The following is a 19,494-nucleotide window of genomic DNA, read 5'->3' as shown; positions in this document are numbered from 1 at the left end:
CAGAAGATATTAAGAAGAGATGGCAAGAATACACAAAAGAACTATACAAAAAAGATCTTCATGACCCAGATAACCATGATGATGTGATCACTCACCTAGAGCCAGACATCATGGAATGTGAAGTCAAGTGGGTCTTAGGAAGCATCACTATAGACAAAGCTAGTGGAGGTAATAGTTTCCCAGTGGAACTTTTACAAATCCTAAAAGATGATGCTGTGAATGTGCTGCACCTAATATGCCAGCAAATTTGGAAAACTCAGCAGTGGCCACAGGACTGAAAAACATCAGTTTTCATTCCTATCCCAAAGAAACACAATGCCAAAGAATGTTCAAACTACCACGCAGTTGTACTCATCTTACATGCTAGCACAGCAGTGTTCAAAATTCTCCAAGCCAGGCTTCAATAGTACGTGAACTGTGAACTTCCAGATGTTCAAGCTGGGTTTAGAAAAGGCAGGGGAATTGGATCAAATTGCGAACATCCACTGGATCCTAGAAAAAGCAAGGGAGTTCCAGAAAAAAAATCTACTTCTACTTTATTAACTATGCCAAAGCCTTTGACTGTGTGGATCACTGCTGCTGCTAAGTCGCTTCAGAATCCCCCATCCCTGGGATTCTCCAGGCAAGAACACTGGAGTGGGTTGCCATTTTCTTCTCCAATACATGAAAGGAAATTGCTCAGTCATGTCCGACTCTTAGCGACCCCATGGACTGCAGCCTACCAGGCTCCTCCATTCATGGGATTTTCCAGGCAAGAGTCCTGGAGTGGGTTGCTATTGCCTTCTCTGGTGTGGATCACAACAAACTGGAAAATTCTGCAAGAGATGGAAATACCAGACCACCTGACCCGCCTCCTGAAAAATCTGTATGCCTGTCAAGAAGTAACAGTTAGAACAAGACATGGAAAAATGGACTGGTTCCAAATCAGGAAAGGAGTACATTAAGGCTGTATATTGTAACCCTGCTTATTTAACTTATATGCAGTGTACATCATGCGAAATGCTGGGCTGCATGAAGCACAAGCATGAATCAAGATTGCTGGGAGAAATATCAATAACCTCAGATATGCAGATGACACCACTCTTATGGTAGAAATTGAAGAAGAACTAATTAGCCTCTTGATGTAAGTGAAAGAGGAGACTGAAAAGGTGGGCTTAAAACTCAACATTCACAAAACTAATTCATGGCTTCCAGTCCCATCACGTCATGGCAAATAGATGGGGAAACAATGGAAACAGACAGACTATTTCCTTCAGCTCCAAAATCACTGCAGATGATGACTGCACCCAGGAAATTAAAAGATGCCTGCTCGTTGGAAGAAAAGCTATGACCAACCTCAACAGCATATTAAAAAACAGAGATGTTACTTTGCCAACAAAGATCCATCTAGTCAAAGCTATGTTTTTTCCAGTAGTCAAGTATGGATGTGGGAGTTGGAATATAAAGAAAGCTGAACCCTGAAAAATTAAAAGCACTTTTTAACTATAGTGTTGGAGGAGACTCTTAGGAGTCCCTTAGATTGCCAGGAGATCAAACCAGTCAATCCTAGAGGAAATCAGTCTGAATATTCATTGGAAGAACTGATGCTGAAGCTGAAACTCCAATACTTTGGCTACCTGATGTGAAGAACTGACTCACTGGAAAAGACCCTGATGCTGGGAAAGATTGCAGGCAGGAGAAGAAGGGGTGACAGAGGATGAAATGGTTGAATGGCATCACCCACTTGATGGACATAAATTTGAGCAAGCTCCTGGAGTTGGTGATGGACAGGGAAGCCTGACCTGCTGTAGTCCATGGGGTCGCAAATAGTTGGACACAGATTAGCTCTAGCAATTTTCGGATAGTGTCTTTAGGGTTTTCTATGTATAGTATCATGTCATTGCAAACAGTGAGAGCTTTACTTCTTCTTTTCCCATCTGGATTCCTTTTATTTCTTTTTCTTCTCTGATTGCTATATCTAGGACTTCCAAAAGTGTGTTGAATAATAGCAGTGAGAGTGGCCACACTTGTCATGTTCCTGACCTTAGAGGGAATGCTTTCAGCTTTTGATCATTTGAGAGTAATGTTTGCTGTGGGTTTATCATATATGGACTTTAGTATGTTCAGGTAGATTCCTTCTATGCCTATTTTTTGAAGAGTTTTAATCAGAAATAGGTGCTGAATTTTGTCAAGGAATTTTTTGCATCTATTATCATATGGTTTCTGTCTTTGTTAATATTGTGTAACACATTTATTGATTTGTGTATATTGAAGAATCCTTGCATTCCTGGAATAAACCCAATTTGATCATGGTGTGTGAGCTTTTTAATGTGTTGTTGAATTGTGTTCACCAGAATTTTGTTGAGGATTTTTTCTCTATGTTCATCAGTAATATTGGCCTGTAGTTTTCTTTTTCGTGTGTTGTCTTTGTCTGGTTTTGGTATAAGGGTGATGGTGGCCTCATGGAATGAAATTTGGAAGTGTTGCTTCCTCTGCTAACTTTTGAAAGAGTTTTAGAAGGATAGGCTTTAGCTTGTCTCTAATGTTTGATAGAATTCCCCTGTGAAGCCATCTGGTCCTGGGCTTTTGCTTTTTGAGAGATTTTTGATTACAGTTTCGATTCAGTTTGAAATTGGGTTGTTCATAATTTCTATTTCTTCCTGATTCAGTCTTGGAAGATTGAATTTTCCTAAGAATCTACATTTCTTTCTGATTATCCATTTTATTGCCATATAGTTTCTCATAATAGTCTCTTATAATCCTTTGTACTTCTGCATTGTCTGTTGTAAACTCTCCTTTTTCATTTCTAATTATGTTGATTTGATTCTTCTCTCTTTTTTTCTTGATGTGTCTGGCTAAAATTTTGTCAGTTTTCTTCTCAAAGAAGCAGCTTTTAGTTTTGTTAATGCTTAATATTGTTTCTTTCATTTCTTATTCATTTAATTCTGCTCTGGCCTTTATGATTTCTTTCCTTCTGCTAACTTTGGGGTTTTTTGGTTCTTCTTTTTCCAATTGTTATAGGTGTAAAATTAGGTTGTCTATTTGATATTTTTCTTGTTTCTTGAAGTAGGATTGTATTGCTAAACTTCACCCTTAGAACTGTTTTTGCTGTATCCCATAGGTTTTAAGTTGTTGTGTTTTCATTGTCATTTGTTTCCAGGAATTTTTTGATTTCCCTTTTGATTTCTTCAGTAACCTGTTTGTTATTTAGAAACGTATTGTTTAATCTCTGTGTGTTTGTGTTTTTTACATTATTTATCTTCTAATTGATATCTTGTCCCATAGCACTGTGGTCAGAAAAGTTGCTTGATATGATTCCCTTTTCTTAAATATGCTGAGGTTTGATTTGTGACCCAAGATTTGGTCTGTCCTAAAGAATGTTCCATGTGCATTTGAAAAAAAGGTATTCTTCTGCAATTGGATGGGATGTCCTGAAGGTATCAATGAGATCCGTCTGGTCTAATATGTCATTTAAACTTGTATTTCCTTATTTATTTTCTGCTTTGATGATCTATCCATTGGTGTAAATGGGGTGTAAAAGTCTTCTACTATTATTGTGTTACTATCAATTTCTCCTTTTATGTCTGTTAGTGTTTGTCTTATGTATTGAAGTGCTCCTTATGTTGGGTGCATAGATATTTACTATGTTTTACTCTTGGATTGATCACTAGATCATTATGTAGTGTCCTTCCTTATGTCTTATAATATTCTTTATCTTAAGGTCTATTTTGTCTGATATGAGGATTGCTACTCCAGGTTTCTTTTGATTTCTATTAGCATGAAATATCTTTTTCCATCCTCTCACTTTCAGTCTATATGTGTCTTTAGATCTGAAGTAGGTTTCTTATAGACAGCATATATATGGCTCTTATTTTTATATCCATTCAGCCAGTCTGTATCTTTTGGTTGGAGCATTTAACCCAATTAGATTTAAAGTAATTATTGATGTATATACATACCTATTGTGAAGTCAAGTGGGCCTTAGGAAGCATCACTACAAACAAAGGTAATGGAGGTGATGAAATTCGAGCTGAACTATTTCAAATCCTAAACGATAATTCTGTGAAAGTGCTGGCATTCAATTTCCCAGCAGATCTGGAAAACTCCGCATTGGCCACAGGACTGGAAATGGTCAGTTTTCATCCCAATCCCAAAGAAATGCAATGCCAACTAATTTTTAAAATACTGTACAGTTGCCCTCATCTCGCATGCTAGCAAGGTAATGCTGAAAAATTTCCAAGCTTAGCTTTAGCAGTATATGAATCAAGATCTTCCAGATGTTCAAGCTGGATTTATAAAAGGCAGAGGAACTAGAGATCAAATTGCCAACGTCCATTGGATCATAGAAAAAGCAAGAGAGTTCCAGAAATACATCTGCTTTATTGACTACGCTAAAGCCTTTGACTGTGTGGATCACAATAAACTGTGGAAAATTCTTAAAGAGATGGCAATACTAGACCACTTATCTGCCTCCTGAGAAACCTGTATGCCAGTCAAAAAGCAACAGTTAGAACTGGACATGGAACAATGGACTGGTTGCGAATTGCAATAGGAGTACATCAAGGCTGTATATTGTCACCCTGCTTATTTAACTTATGTACAGAGTACATCATGCGAGATGCCAGGCTGGATGAAGCACAAGCTGGATTCAGGATTGCCAGGAGAAATATCAGTAACCTCATATATGCAGATAACACTAGCCTTATGGCAGAAAGCAAAGAGTAACTAAATATCCTCTTGATGAAAGTGAAAATGGAGAGTGTAAAAACCGGCTTAAAACTTGACATTCTAAAAAGAAAGATCACGGCATCTGGTCCCATCACTTCATGGCACATAGATGGAGAAACAATGGGAACAGTGACAGACTTTATTTTCTTGGGCTCCAGAATCACTTCAGACAGTGACTGCAGCCATGAGATTATAAGATGCTTACTCCTTGAAAGAGAAGCTATGAGAAACCTAGATAGGGTATTAAAAAGCAGAAACCTTACTTTGCTGAGAAAGGTCTCAAAGCTATGGTTTTTCTAGTAGTCATGTATGGGTATGAGAGTTGAATCATAAAGAAAGCTGAGCACCAAGGAATTGATGCTTTTCCATTGTGGTGTTGGAGAAGTCTCTTGAGAGTCCCTTGTACTGCAAGGGGATCAAACTAGTTAATTTTAAATGAAATCATGCCTGAATATTCACTGGAAGGACCAATGCTGAAGCTGAAGCTCCAATATTTTGGCCACTGGATGTGAAGAACTGACTCTTAGAAAAGACGCTGATGCTGGGGAAGATTGAAGGTAGAAGAAGAAAAGGACAAAGATGAGCTCATTGGGTGGCATAAGTGACTCAACTGACATGAGTTTGAGCATGTTCTGGGAGCTGGTAATGGACAAGGAAGTAGGGCATGCTGCAGTCCATGGGGTTGCAAAGAGTTGGACAGGACTGACCTACTGACTGAACTGAACTGATGATCCTATTGCCATTTTCTGAGTTGATTGTGTTTTTTTGTTTTGTGGATATTTTTCTTCTCTTTTATTTCCTGACTACAGAAGTCCCTTTAACATTTGTTGTAAAGCTGGTTTGGTAGAGTTAAATTCTCTTAACTTTTACTTGTCTGTAAAACTTTTGATTTCTCCCTCAATTTTGAATGAGATCCTTGCCAGGGAGAATAATTTTGTTTGTAGATTTTTCCCTTTCAGTACTTTCAATATATCTTGCCATTACTTCTGGCCTGCAGAGTTTCTGGCTGCAGGATCACCTGTTAAATGTATTATGGGGTTTCCCTTGTATGTTACTTATTGCTTTTCCCTTGCTGCTTTTAATATTCTTTCTTTGTGTTTAATCTTTGTTAGTTTGATTATTATGTGTCTTGGCCTGTTTTTCCTTTGTTTTTTTCCTGTATAGGACTCTTTGTGATTCTTGCACTTGATTTACTATTTCCTTTTCCATGTTGGGGAAATTTTCAACTATAATCTCTTCAAAAATTTTCTCATACCCTTTGTTTTTCTCTTCTTCTTCTGGGACCCCTATAATTTGAATGCTGGTGCATTTAATATTGTCCCAGAGGTCTCTGAGACTATCCTCACTTCTTTTCATTCTTTTTACTTTATTCTGCTCTTCAGCAGTTTCTATTTCTGCTATTCTATCTTCCAGCTCATCGACCCATTCTTATTCTAGAGTATTTTTAATTTCAGTAATTGTGTTGTTTGTCTCTGTATGTTTATTCTTTAATTCTTTAGGTTTTTGTTAATTGATTCCTGCATTTTCTCCATTCCATTTTCAAGGTTTTGGATTATCTTTACTATCATTCTGAATTCTTTTTCAGGTAGTTTGTCTATTTCCTTTTTATTTATTTGGACTTGTGTTTCTTGGTTTTTCCTTTGTCTGTGCAGTATTTCTCTGCCTTTTCATTATTTTATTTTTTAACTTACTGTGTTTGAGGCCTCCTTTTCCCAGGCTTCAAAGTTGAATTCTTTCTTCTGTTTGGTTTCTGCCCTCCTAAGGTTTGCCCAGTGGTTTGTGTAAGCTTTGTGTAGGATGTGACTTGTGCTTGCATTCTGGTGGGAGGAGTTGAGTTGTTGCTGTTTTCCTTTGATGGGCAGGGCTGAGTGAGGTGGTAATACTGTCTGCTGATGATTGTGTTTGTGTTTTTTTCTTGTTTGTTGTTTGGATGAGGCATCTTGCACAGGGTGCTACTGGGCAGTTGGTAATGCTGTGTCTTGTATGCAAGTGGTTGCCTTTGTGGGAATTCTCACTATTTGATATTCTCTAGGGTTAATAATTCTCTGGTAATCTAGGGTCTTGGAGGCAGCACTCACACTCCAAAGCCTCAGGCCTTGATCTCTGGCACAAATGGAGATTCCACGGGTGGTTCGTTATGGCATTAAATGGGATTAAAAGAAATACCCAAAAGCAGAAACAAAAGATGCAACCAGACAAATGGCAATTAGAATATCAGACAAATAATACCTAAAATAATGGAATGCACACACATACATATACACCATAAGCAAAATCAAAGCAGTCCAAAAAACAAAAACAGTGTACAATAGATTGAACTGGTAAACAAAGGAAATCAAAAATTATATCCACCAGTTAAGAACAAAACTAACTAAAGCACAAACTGGAATACAAAACTAAAGCAAAGTGCCAACTGGGGCATAAAGCAACAAAAACAAACTAACAAATATGGTGAGAAAAAGAAAGAAAATAAAGGAAAGAATAGAAATGCAAAGTTAAATAGAGGTAGATAAAGAAATTTATATATATTAAAGATTAACTGTGAAGGGAAAAGACCAGCAGGAAAAGCAAACAAAGGAATATATGTAGAAAAAATAATAATAAATTTTTAAAATACTGAGAAAAAAAAGAAAACTCCACAGAACTGCAAAAGGCCAATGAAGATGCAGACATTTATAACAGAAATAAAAAGTGTGTGATTGAAAAAAAAATTCTCAAAAGCTTAAATAGTACTAATCGAGAACTACAACAACAGAGGGGGAACTAAGGTAAAAAAAGGAAAAAAAAAAAAAAGAGAGAGAGAGAAATAAATTCAGGAGGAACTACAGAACAAGTCAAAATGTAAGAAAAATAAATGTCTTTCTTAAGTCTCTTCTGTCAACATCTTTCCCTTGCTGGGAGTTATATTCCACCTTGCCTGCCTAGAATGCTTTCTCACACTGTGCTGGTCTCTGGACATGCTGTGGGGGCAACTCTGACTGTAATCTGGTCCTCCTCCTGTGTGTTCTTGCCTCCAATGTCCACAGATGTCAGAACTAGTGTGTTTTCTTTGGTGAGAACTCTCAATGTCCTTTTATATATTCCATAGACACAGAGTCTGCCTAGTTGATTGTGTGGATTTAATCTGGTGCAAAGTTTTGGGTTATCTTCCTTAGCACACTGCCCCTGGGTTTCAACTGTGATTTTACCTCCACTTCTGCATGTGGGTCGTTCACTGGGGTTTGCTCCTGAGGCCCTGGAGGACTTGGGTCTGCCCCAGGGAGTGCCAGGTGTGGAGGTGGTACAGTTGCTTTGGTCACAGGGGCCCTCACAACACCAGGTATTCAGGGGAGACGTCAGTTAGGGTAGCAGGAATTATGGTGCTCTAGAAGGGTATGACAACACACTCCAGTATTCTTGCCTGGAGAATCCCCCAGACAGAAAAGCCTAGCAGACCAGTCTACAGGGTCGCAAAGAGTTGAATACAATGGAAACAACCCCATGTTCTCAGACTCAGGCGTTTTTCTAGCCTTTTGAAGCTCTGTCCCAGTGAAGATTGAGCATGAAGGTGGTGCAGCTGCTTGAGTTCCTGGGACCCTGGAGGTGCCAAGTGTGCAGGGGCATGGACTGCCTCAGCTGCAGGAGTTATGGCCCCATCAGAGTTATGGCCCTAGCCTTTGGCAGCTGGTGATCAGAAGGCCTCTTTGGCTCGTCCTTCTCCTTGCTTTGCCCATTCAGGCACTTAGAGGGATCCTTCTCTTTTGGTTTGTGCATGAGGCACTAAAAGGGCTCCCCCTGGCGGGGTCCTTCTCTGTTGTTTGGTGTGTCAGGCACTTAAAGGGGTGCCCCATGCACTTAAAGGGCTGGGGCTTCTCTGTTGTCCTGCATGTCAGGTGCTTGAAGGGACAGCCTCACTATCGTTCAGATGCCGGGTGCTGGCATGTGGGGAGATAGGCTGTGGTGATGGCTCCACCCCCTACGCATGACTCAGCAGCATCGCCCTGCTTTCATGCCTACCTGGCTTTCCTCCACAGGCGTTTCCCACCACAGTCTCCTCCCTCACGTCCCCTCGGGCCATCTCCCCACAGTCAACAGCAGACCTCAGCCTGAGATTGTGCCACAATCCCTGTGCTCCAGCTCCCAGCTGCTGTGCCTTCTAGGGGACCCATGTCCCTGTCTCCGGGTACTTGTGGCTACAGCAGGCATTGTCTGTGTGAGTCTAATTCCATTTAGGCTGCTACAGAGCAGCTGCTTCACTCACAGCCTCAGATATTTCTCTTGTAACCCAAACAGGTGCCCCGATGTGGGGATCAGACCCCTGCTTCAGTTCCCCCACCTGCTGAGGGCAGGTCCCGTCCTACTAACTTTTCTGTTTTTTCCCCTAGTTCCTTTGTCCTACTGAGTTTTGCGTGGTTCTATATATGCTTTTCCAGTGGCTGGGTACTCCTGTCTGTCTCAGACTGATCTATACTACCTAGGAGTTTGAAAATGAATTTTATTGAGATCTTATTCATAAGCAATGAAACATAAGCATTTAAAATGTAAAAATAATTTTGATAAGTGTGATGCTTGCTTCTACTGTGAACACATGCCTATCATTCCCCAAAATTCTTTTATAAAAACAGTAGCCTCCTTCAAAACCTGGCATGGACAAGTTCTGACCCACCTTCTTTCATTAAAATTTGTTTGCTTGTTTTTCTAGGACTTTATGTTAACACATTCTTATACTATGCATTCTTTTGAGACAGTATATTTACTCAGTAGTTTTTTGACATACATCAACATTGATATATAGATTAGTAGTTTTTCCTTTATTGCTGAATAATATCATTGTATAGATCATACCAGAGCTATTTACCCATCCTCCTATAGATAGGGCTTCCCTGGTGGCTCAGCTGGTAAAGAATCCGCCTGCAGTGTGGGAGACCTGGGTTTGATCCCTGGGTTGGGAAAATCCCCTGGAGAAGGGGACGGCTACCCACTCCAGTATTCTGGCCTGGAGAGTTCCATGGTCTGTATAGTCCATGGGGTCACAAAAAGTAAGACATGAGAGCAACTTTCACTTTCACTTTCCTATCGATAGACAGTTTGGTTTCTAGTTTTGAGTTACTGTGAATAAAGTTGCTATGCATATTTTTTTAAAGTCTTTGTGTGGGCATATGTTTTTATTTGCCTTGTATAAATAACAAGTGTTTTGTAGTTAAAAAAAAAAGTTTGTTTAAATGTATAAGAAACTCATACACTGTTCTGAAAAGTGTCTGCCTTGTTTTATATCCCACCACCAAAGTGTGAGTATTCTGCGGTGGTTTAGTCACTAAGTCATGTCCAACTTTTGTGACCTCATGGACTGTAGCCCACCAGTCTTCTCTGTCCATGGAATTTTTCAGGCAAAATACTGGACTGGGTTGCCATTTCCTTCCCTAGGGGATCTTCCCGACTCAAGGACTGAACCCAGGTCTCCTGCACTGCAAGCAGATTCTTTATTGGCTGAGCTACCAGAGAGTATTCTAGTTGCTGCATATCCTTACCAGTAATTCATATGGTCAGTTTTTTAATTTTAGGTATTTTGATGCGTGTCTATTGATATTACATTATGATTTTAATTTATATACCTTTAATATTTAATATTATCAATCTTGCTTTAATATGCTATTGGCCTTCATATATTTTGTTTTTGAAATATCTGTTCAAATCTTATGTCCATTGATCTGTAGAAGTTGCTCATATTGTGTATTGGGGATACATATGTTTTGATGATATATTTGAGTGAAGATTTCTATGAATCTTGTTTGACTTGTATTTTTAGTTTCTTAACAGTTTATTTTAAAGACCAGAAGTGTTTGATTTTGATTGTCATTATTTTTTGTGTAATGATTTCTGTGTGTGATATTTAAGAGGTAACTTTCTATGCCTAAGATCACAAACACTTTTTCCTATTATTTTCTTTCCAGAACTGAGATTCTCAGCATCAACCTCCCTGACATTTTGGGCCAGATATTCGAAGTTGGGATTTTCTCTGCTGCTGCTGCTAAGTTGCCTCAGTCGTGTCCAACTCTGTGTGACCCCATAGACCGCAGCCCACCAGGTTCCTCCCTCCCTGGGATTCTCCAGGCAAGAACACCGGAGTGGGTTGCCATTTCCTTCTCCAATGCATGAAAGTGAAAGATGAAAGTGAAGTCGCTCAGTCGTGTCTGACTCTTAGCGACCCCATGGACTGCAGCCTACCAGGCTCCTCCGTCCATAGGATTTTCCAAGCAAGACTACTACAGTGGGGTGCCATTGCCTTCTCCAGGGATTTTCTCTAGACATTGTCAAATATCTATTGGTGTAGCAAAATTGAACCCTGGTCCTAGAAATTCTGCAGTTTTAGCTTTTATATTTAGGTTTGTGATCTATTTTGGGATAACATATATGTTTAAGATAAGGATTGAGGCCTCTTTTTTTTTTATATGAATAAATAGTTGTTCCAGCAACATTTGAAATATGGAAAGACCATTCTTTATCATGAAATTGCCTTAGCACCCCTATCAGAAAACAGCTGACCACATACAGACATATCTAATTCTGGATGCTCTGTTTTGTTCCATTGATACGTATGTCTGTCTTTACACCTATACTACACTGGCTTGATTTATAATGAGTTCAGATCAGCTGGGTATATGTTTTCCAAATCTGTTTTTCTTAAGAGTTGTTTTGACTATTCTTGTTCTTTGCATTTCTGTGTGCATGTGTGTGTGTGTGTGTGTATTAGTATCAGATTGTCAATTTATACTTCCTCCCCTCAAACAAATCCCTGTTGAAATTATGCTGCACATTGCATTGAATCTATAGATCAGCCTTGGGAGACTTGATACCTTAACAATATTTAAGTTTTCCAATTCATAAACTTGGTGTATTTCTCCATTTATTACAGGCTTTAAAATTTCTTTCTCAGAACCTGTGCTCAGCCGAATCTCCTAGGGTCTGGCTCCTGCCTCTGGCTTACCTGTTCCTGCAGCCATGTTTTCCCAGTAGCAGCAGCAGCAGTGCCTGCCCCAGATGACAAGCAGCCCTGTCAGCCAACCTCTGTCAAATGTCAAGAGGCGTGTACACCTAAAACAAAGGACCCATGTGCTCCTCAGGCCAAGAAGCAATGCCCACCCAAGGATACAGCAATCCCAGCCCAGTAGAAGTGCCCTGCAACCCAGCAAGTTCCCAAGAGTAAATAGAAGTAAGAATGGATTGAGAAATACCTGCCCGCCAACCAGGCTACCAGATACAGCCTTCTCTTTCTCCTGCTCCTTTTCTTTTTTTTTTTTTCCTGCTCCTTTTCTGATCCTCAGCTCCAGGATTTGCCTTCCTCTCCCACCTTCTCCTACTCAGGATCCAAGGAAGCATTGTCAGGATTTCTTCCAACGGAACCCCTTGTCTCACACATCCCCTTGTGCCCAGTATTCTTCAATTCCCCATTCTGACTCTCCTAGATGAACATGAGTGAGGTCCCAGCTTCTCCAGCTTCCAGTTTGGCCACAGCCATGGCCCCATCCATGTCCTAAAGCAAGAAATATATCTGGGCTGATTCTAGGGCTTCCACCTTGACTCGTGGGGACACCAGAGGCTGATAGCTTCTGTCTCATTCTGTTTCCCAATTCCCCATCCGTGAGCTTCCCTCCTATTTCTTCCTCTAATAAATCTGTGCTTCATGTAAAAAAAAAAAAATTATTTCTCCTAGCAACATTTTGTAGTTTATTTTTATTTCATATCCTACCTCTATACTTTGTTAAATATAATTATTCCATGTTTTTGATATTTAAAATTTCAATTTTCAACAGTTTTTGATTAATATATAGAAATATGATTATTTTGAATATACTTTATAATTTTGAACTTCTTTAAATTCAATTCACATGTTAGTTCTAGTAACTTTTAATGGATTTCTTCAAATCCTTTATCAGCACAGTCTTATACAAATAAGAACATTCTTCATTCCTTTCTACTCTGTATACTTTTGTTTATTATTTCTTATCTTATTGCAATGACTAGAAACTCTGTGGTGGTTAGTTTTTTTTTTTTTTTTCCCTCCTGACTCAAACCTAAGTTTTTAAATCTCAGTCTAATTGACTGTTTTATAACAAAGAGAATAGTCTGGTATGGATTTCCCAATAACACTTCTTTGTGGCCAGCAATAAAAGATAGCAATTTGATATATAAAGAGGAAAGAATTTGCTCTTTCCTTCATTCATACCCATTTTAAGGACCAAACAAAATATTTTAAGAAATATGTGGCTAGTGTTTTAGGTAACCTGGACAGGCTGTTGAGGCTAGTTACTTAACTTTGGTGAAATTACACAGTAATCTGCTGCAATATGAGGCAAGGACCTCGTTTGCTCTCTCTTCCATTATATCTCTGTTGCTTAGAACAGTGCTTGGCACAAAGGCAAATTGAATAAATATTTGTTGACCAAAGCAAATTTTTACTAGGGTCCCTGAGTTTAATGTCATTCAGAAAGAATGGGTAGGGATATCTAAAATATAGACATTATTTCAACATAATTTTGTAAACAAGAGAAGGTACTGTAGTAGATAAGTTCATTCTTGAAGCACCTCCATGACCACGCAGGCAGAAAGAGAGTACTATTTATATATTCTTTCTGTGCATTATATTTTAAAGCTGCAAAAAATGTTTTAAAACATGAGAGAGCATGAGTGTAAAAAATTGATAGTCCCTAGACCAATTATGAAAGGGTTTCATTGAGGCACAAGCTTAGCTGATAAGATAAACTAAGAAAGCTGAGAACTAAAGGTCAAACTGTTTAGGTAGAAATAGTCCCAAAGAGGCAGGTACGAGGAGGCCTTTGAACAGAACACCATAGAGATATGAGAAATTGAAAAGGATGAAGATAAAAGTACTTACTGCCTTGAAGTAAGTAGAATGAATGCATGCGTAAAACGAAGGATAGCAAGTCAGGAGAAATTTTTTGAACTGTGTTTAATCTGCTGTTTTATTTGCTGTTGACATGGCAGTATGTAAGAATACTTTAGTATACTTACATATAGTGCTTTATAATGGCTGAAGTTATTTTGTTTATATAGATTTGTTATATTAATGCAATATAGGCCATTTTGCCACATGATTTTTTTTTGTCTGTTCTACAGACTATTTGCTCACATTACACAAAGTTGATAAAATGAACTGTAATTAAAATAATAGATCTCTATTTTTAATGACTCTCTCCAAAATGTTGACAGTTCTTCAAGCCTGATTATGGGTAAATGGACATTTATTGTACTTTTAACTTTTGTGTATTTACAGAAGTTTTCAAAATATTTAAAAATGATTCCCTGCAAGTCTTTCAATCACTTGTGCTACAGCTATTTAGAGAGCACCTATTCTGTGACTTACTGGCACTCATAAAAAGAGAACAGAAGAAAGTCAAGATTCTAGGTCTGGGCAACTGTGTGAGTCCATTATTCCAAATGGAGAATACTAGACAAATAACATTTTCTTGTGGGGAGGTGATGTCATAGAAATGAAAATAAGTTTTGACATGTCATTTTTTAGGTTGAGCATTGAAGAACTGAGACTTTCAAATTGTGGTGCTGGAAAAGACTCTTGAGAATCCCTTGGACTTCAAAGAGATCAAACCAGTCAGTCCTAAAGGAAATCAACCCTGAATACTCATTGGAAGGACTGATGTTGAAATTCCAATACTTTGGCCACCTGATGCAAAGAGCTGACTCACTGGAAAAGACCCTGTGATGGGAAAGATTGAAGGCAAAAGAAGGGGGCAGCAGAGGATGAGATGGCTAGGTAGCATCACTGACTCAATGGATATGAATCTGAGCAAGCTCTTGGAGATAGATAGTGAAGGACAGAGAAGCCTGGCGTGCTGCAGTCCATGGGGTTGCAAAGAGTCAGACACTACTTAGTGACTGAACAACAACAAAAAATTTCAGGTTTCTATTTAAGTATCCATTTAAGAATATCCCTATAAACTGGCATAGGAGAGAGGTCAGGAAAAGTCATAAACTTGGGAAATGTCAGCATATAGATGGTGTTCAAGCCCCAGAGGTTGGTATGCATGTACCAACAGAGTGAGTGCAGAAATAAAGGAAAAGAGATCCCAGAAGCCTGGATTCACCAACATTTAGAGTTAGCCAAAAGTGGTGTATCTAGAACTAGAAACTGAAAGGCAGTTGCCAAAGCATTTAGAAGAAATAGGATGGGGAGTGAGGAATATGTTTTCAAGAAGTGAGCAACTGTGTCACAGCCTGTTGAAGAATTGAGAATAATAAAAGCTGAAAACTTTTCCTTGGATTTAGCAGCATGAATGTTGCTAGTGGCTCTCATTGGGAGAAGCATTATAGACATGGGGATGGATGATGTTGGAATAGATTCAGGTGTAACAGGAAGGGTAGCAGTGCAAACGATTGCCTTCCCAGAGCTCTTTCAGGGAGTTCCAGAAGCAAGGGGAAGCAGGGTCAGGTATGGGAGCTATTAGAGTGGTCATTCATAGTTTTGTAAACAAGTAGATAAGCTCATTATTAAAAAACAAACAAACAAAAAAACCACAAAAAAACCGAGACAAATTAACTCCCCTGCTAACATATCACAAAGTGATACACACACACACACACACACACACACACACACATTCTACTGCCTTCCTCTTGGTATGCCTCATCTCCCCCTGCAAACCCCACATTATCCCACAAAGTCTTATTTCTTTTGGCTTTGGAAACAAATGAATTACCAATAGGTGAATCTTGTCAGATACTGCTATCACATGGCAGCATTTGATGCTTCTGTTGGGTTATACAGACTATCATCTCTTTTGTGCTCCTCTTAACTTTATAATCTGTCCTTATATTGACCCTTATTCTGAATGGCACTTTTTATTTATACACACTTGTCTCTTGCTACAAAAGTATGTGGGAAGATTAAGTGGGATATTTCTGGGATATAAAGACCCTTAATGTTTGAATCCTTTCCTGAAATGGTTATCTGCCTGCAATTCAGGACTTTCTGGAAGGGATATATGTATAGAGAGCAAAGCTATACAAAGGGATATGTTATTTATTGAGTGTTTTTGCTCCATAGAACCTAAAGCAGTTTTCAGCTGATCTCAGGGTTAGAAAGAGGGCCTAAGGCCTACAACTAAAATAGACCAAGCATTATCTTTTATGCTTCTCTCTAATCTCACCCATATCTCAGCCTCTATATCTTTCAATTCTGATTAGGAAGAAAGAGTCTGAGAACATTACATCAAGGGAAAAACAAAAAGAGGACACAAACAGAAGAGTCGTGTGTAGGAGTTTTAAAACTAGAAGGTTCTTAAAAATATAGTCTAGCAGGAGTCCTTAAAGTCTCTCAAGCTCAGGGCAAACTTCTTCCCTTCCTGGAGATGGTGGGTGGTGGCAGGGAAGGGACTGGGTGCTTTCTCTCAGCAGTGCCACCGTAAAACTGGGAAGCGCTCAACAGAGACCAAATCCTCATTGTTTCCCCAAGTGAATGGAACTTTCTATTCTACTGCCTATAATTTCAGAGAAGGCAATGGCACCCCACTCCAGTACTCTTGCCTAGAAAATCCCATGGACAGAGGAGGCTGGTAGGCTGCGGTCCATGGGGTCACTAAGAGTCAGACATGACTGAGCAACTTCACTTTCACTTTTTACTTTCATGCATTGGAGAAGGAAATGGCAACCCACTCCAGTGTTCTTGCCTGGAGAATCCCAGGGATGGGGGAGCCTGGTGGGCTGCCGTCTATGGGGTCGTACAGAGTTGGACATGACTGAAGCGACTTAGCAGCCTATAATTTCAGCAGATTAATGATCATGTACTGGTATACCTTGTTTATTTGAACCTGACTCTATTGAGATTTGCAGATAACTGCATGTGTGTGTGTGTTTTTCTTTTTACAAGCTGAAGATTTTTGGCAACCCTGCATCTAGCAAGTCAGTCAGCACCATTTTTTCCAAGTGTTTGTTCACTTTCAGTCTCACATTTTATTTCTTGCAATATTTCAAACTTTTCTGTTAGTTATTAGATTTGTTATTGTTTGTGAGTAGTGGCCTTTGATGTTACTATTATAATTATTTTGGCATTATATAGCAATAAAGTATTCTTTACGGTATGTATGTTTTCTAGACATAATGTTATTGCAAGCTTAATAGACTATAATGTTGTATAAACATAACTTTTATCTGCACTGGGAAACGAAAACATTCATGTGATTCACTTATTGCAATATTTGTTTTACTGCAGTCTGAAATAGTCTGCAGTGTCTCCAAGGTCTGTCTGTTCATATTTTTAATTGATTAAAATTTCAAAAAAAATTTACCAATTAATCATTATTATTTTCTTTATATAAAGATGCCTCATAAAAATATTTTTTGGAAATACAGGGGTGTCATTTCAGAAATATATACTGTCATCAAGATTCTATGTCAGCACTTTCAACTTGTTCTATACATGAATGTTTTATCAGTACTGGAAAATTGGTGTTCTATTGTTCTTATCAAGGGCTGTTCTCAGCAAAATACTGAGACAAAGTCCAGAGACAGAGTAAAAAAATCTTGGCTTAAGTTTTTGGTAGATTTCATTATCAGTAATATTTACTTTTTAAAAGTAGCTAATAGATTATTATTTTGGTGCTATAATTAAAATTTTGGTTTTAATATATAAATGTTATTAAATGTTAATATTAAAATGACTTGAGGATGTTTAGATGTATTTATAAATCATAATTTCAAATTTATATTTATACCAGCATTGATAATAACATAATTTAAATCTCAGTGTTATTTTTTTTCTAATGGTTCCACTCACTTTGCCGAATATAAAGAAATATATGTGTGTGTTTATGACTTGACCACAGATGTTTAGTTTGCACTTTGGCAAATGTGGATATTTATAAATATTTTCAATTTGTATTTTGATATAAAATACTGTTCCTTCGGTAGCATGTTGGAAATATGTATATAAGCCAAGTATTGGAAATATATATATGTATATATGTATTATATATGTATTTAAGATACATATACACACCCACATACATTATTTAGCTCACTAGTTTGCAAATTATTAAAAGATGTGTTTATCTATATTGATAGATAAAATAGACTTTAAGTTTTATTCTTATGGTGTCTTTACCATTAGTTCTGATCTTGATATAAATACAGCATGAGTGAGGGAATGTTCTATTTTTTCCTATTGATTGGAAGAGTTTGTGAAATATTGGAACAATATGTTCTGTGAAAATTTTGTAGATGTAGTCTGAAAGCCATCTGTGCCTGATGTTTTCCCCGGGGGAATATTTTAAACCAGTTCTTTATTTGCATAGGTTCCTAATAATAGCTTTTACATCTTTGTGTACCTGTAGTAATGACCTATCAGTCCTCTTATTAGTTATACTTGCCTTATTTTTTCTTCCTCTTTGTAAATGGCAATAAAATCAACATTGAGTCAAAGACATATTGCCTCATAAGAAGAGTAAATAGGGTCAGGCTGTGTGTATGCATTATTTCCCTTGGTACCAGGCCCACTTAGGGTAATTTAAATGAGGTTGTCCACAAATTTTCCAAATATTACTAGTGTGTATTTTCAGGCACAAACAAGCACATTTCTGTTACTTACATAGGGAGAGCTTGGCATCCAAGTCTGATGGGTTGATACCATGCAAACCTTTAATGTTTTTAATGTGTTTCTAATTTTTATTCTTTTTTCAGCTCTGATTGGAGGCTTATTTAGAAGTGTGTTGTTTATTTTTCAAACTTTGGTGACTTCTAGCTGTTTTTCTGTTATTGATCTGCTTTATTTCTACTTTGACTCTAGAACATATTCTTTATGATTTAAACATTTAGCCAAACTTTTATTATATCCTATTTATTACTTACGTATTGCTTTGTAATGAATTACTCGAAAACTTGGTAGTTAACCAACACAATTTTTTCACAGCTTCTCTAGGTCAGGAATCTGTGCATGGTTTTGCTGGGTCCTCTGGCTCAGCCTTTCTTCCAAGGCTGCATTTCTTTTAAGGCCTAACTGTGAAATATTAGGCAGATATTCTAAAATTTCTGAGTATAAATTTCATAATCTTTAATTTTATTAATCAAATATTATCACATATGTGTTTTCTTAATCAAATTAGACACTACATGATCATCTGTATGTTGTGCAGTTAAATAATATATCACAGTTAATAAGCTTATTGTGAAATGAAGATGAATAGCAGAGTTAAATGCATATTTCAATCTGACTTATTTATAGATGTATCTTTAAAGCTCCAAGATTTCTAAAGTATCCTGCATTCAGAAAATCTGAATGCATATTTTCAACATTGCCTGTCTTCCAAATTTCTGTGCTTTGGCCATATATAGTAATCCATGGAGCTTGATTATGATGATATGAGAAAACAATTATTCCCTAGATAGCCGGTGTGTTTATTTATATTTCAGGATTTTTTCTATTTTAGTAAATTATTAAAATTCATGACATAATAAAGACATAAGATTTACTGCATGGAAACTTAAACTGGAGTTCTGTCTCTTCAGTTTACAAAATATATTAATATATTTTACAAAATATATATTTTGACTTTTCAGGGCAACTATTTATCAGTGGTAAATAGTGATGGTAATGACTGTGAATAACAATTATACTTGCTTCAGAGAGTTGCTATGAGAATCATTTGAGTTAATATACTTGAAAAGTGGTTTGCAAATCTGTTGAGGAAAAAAAGCTATGACCAACCTAAACAGCATATTAAAAAGAAGCCTGGTGTCCATGGTGTTGCAAAAAGTGGGACATAACTGAGCGACTGAACG

The 19,494-nt window shown here is 37.8% G+C and overlaps 1 long non-coding RNA gene and 1 pseudogene across 2 annotated transcripts in view; both read left to right on the top strand.

Moving 5' to 3' along the window:
• The window catches only part of LOC147356955 (uncharacterized), a 431,587-nt gene extending 412,386 nt beyond the window's left edge, over nucleotides 1-19,201 (top strand). The window contains exons 7-8 of the long non-coding RNA XR_015143676.1: nucleotides 10,638-11,896; nucleotides 14,228-19,201. This is a non-coding gene — a long non-coding RNA (uncharacterized LOC147356955). The remainder of the gene's footprint in view (nucleotides 1-10,637; nucleotides 11,897-14,227) is intronic.
• LOC147356956 (small proline-rich protein 4-like) lies at nucleotides 11,282-12,400 on the top strand (annotated as a pseudogene). Its single transcript, XR_015142898.1, has 2 exons — nucleotides 11,282-11,287; nucleotides 11,647-12,400. The product of XR_015142898.1 is annotated as a small proline-rich protein 4-like (transcript).
• Nucleotides 19,202-19,494: the final 293 nt, after the last annotated feature.

Source organism: Bos grunniens, chromosome 16 (genome assembly GCF_055505025.1).
Source record: "Bos grunniens cultivar Pamir isolate PY7600 chromosome 16, Bosgru_T2T1.0, whole genome shotgun sequence".
NCBI classification, from domain to species: Eukaryota; Metazoa; Chordata; class Mammalia; order Artiodactyla; family Bovidae; genus Bos; species Bos grunniens.
This window is presented reverse-complemented; position numbering and strand designations above follow the sequence as displayed.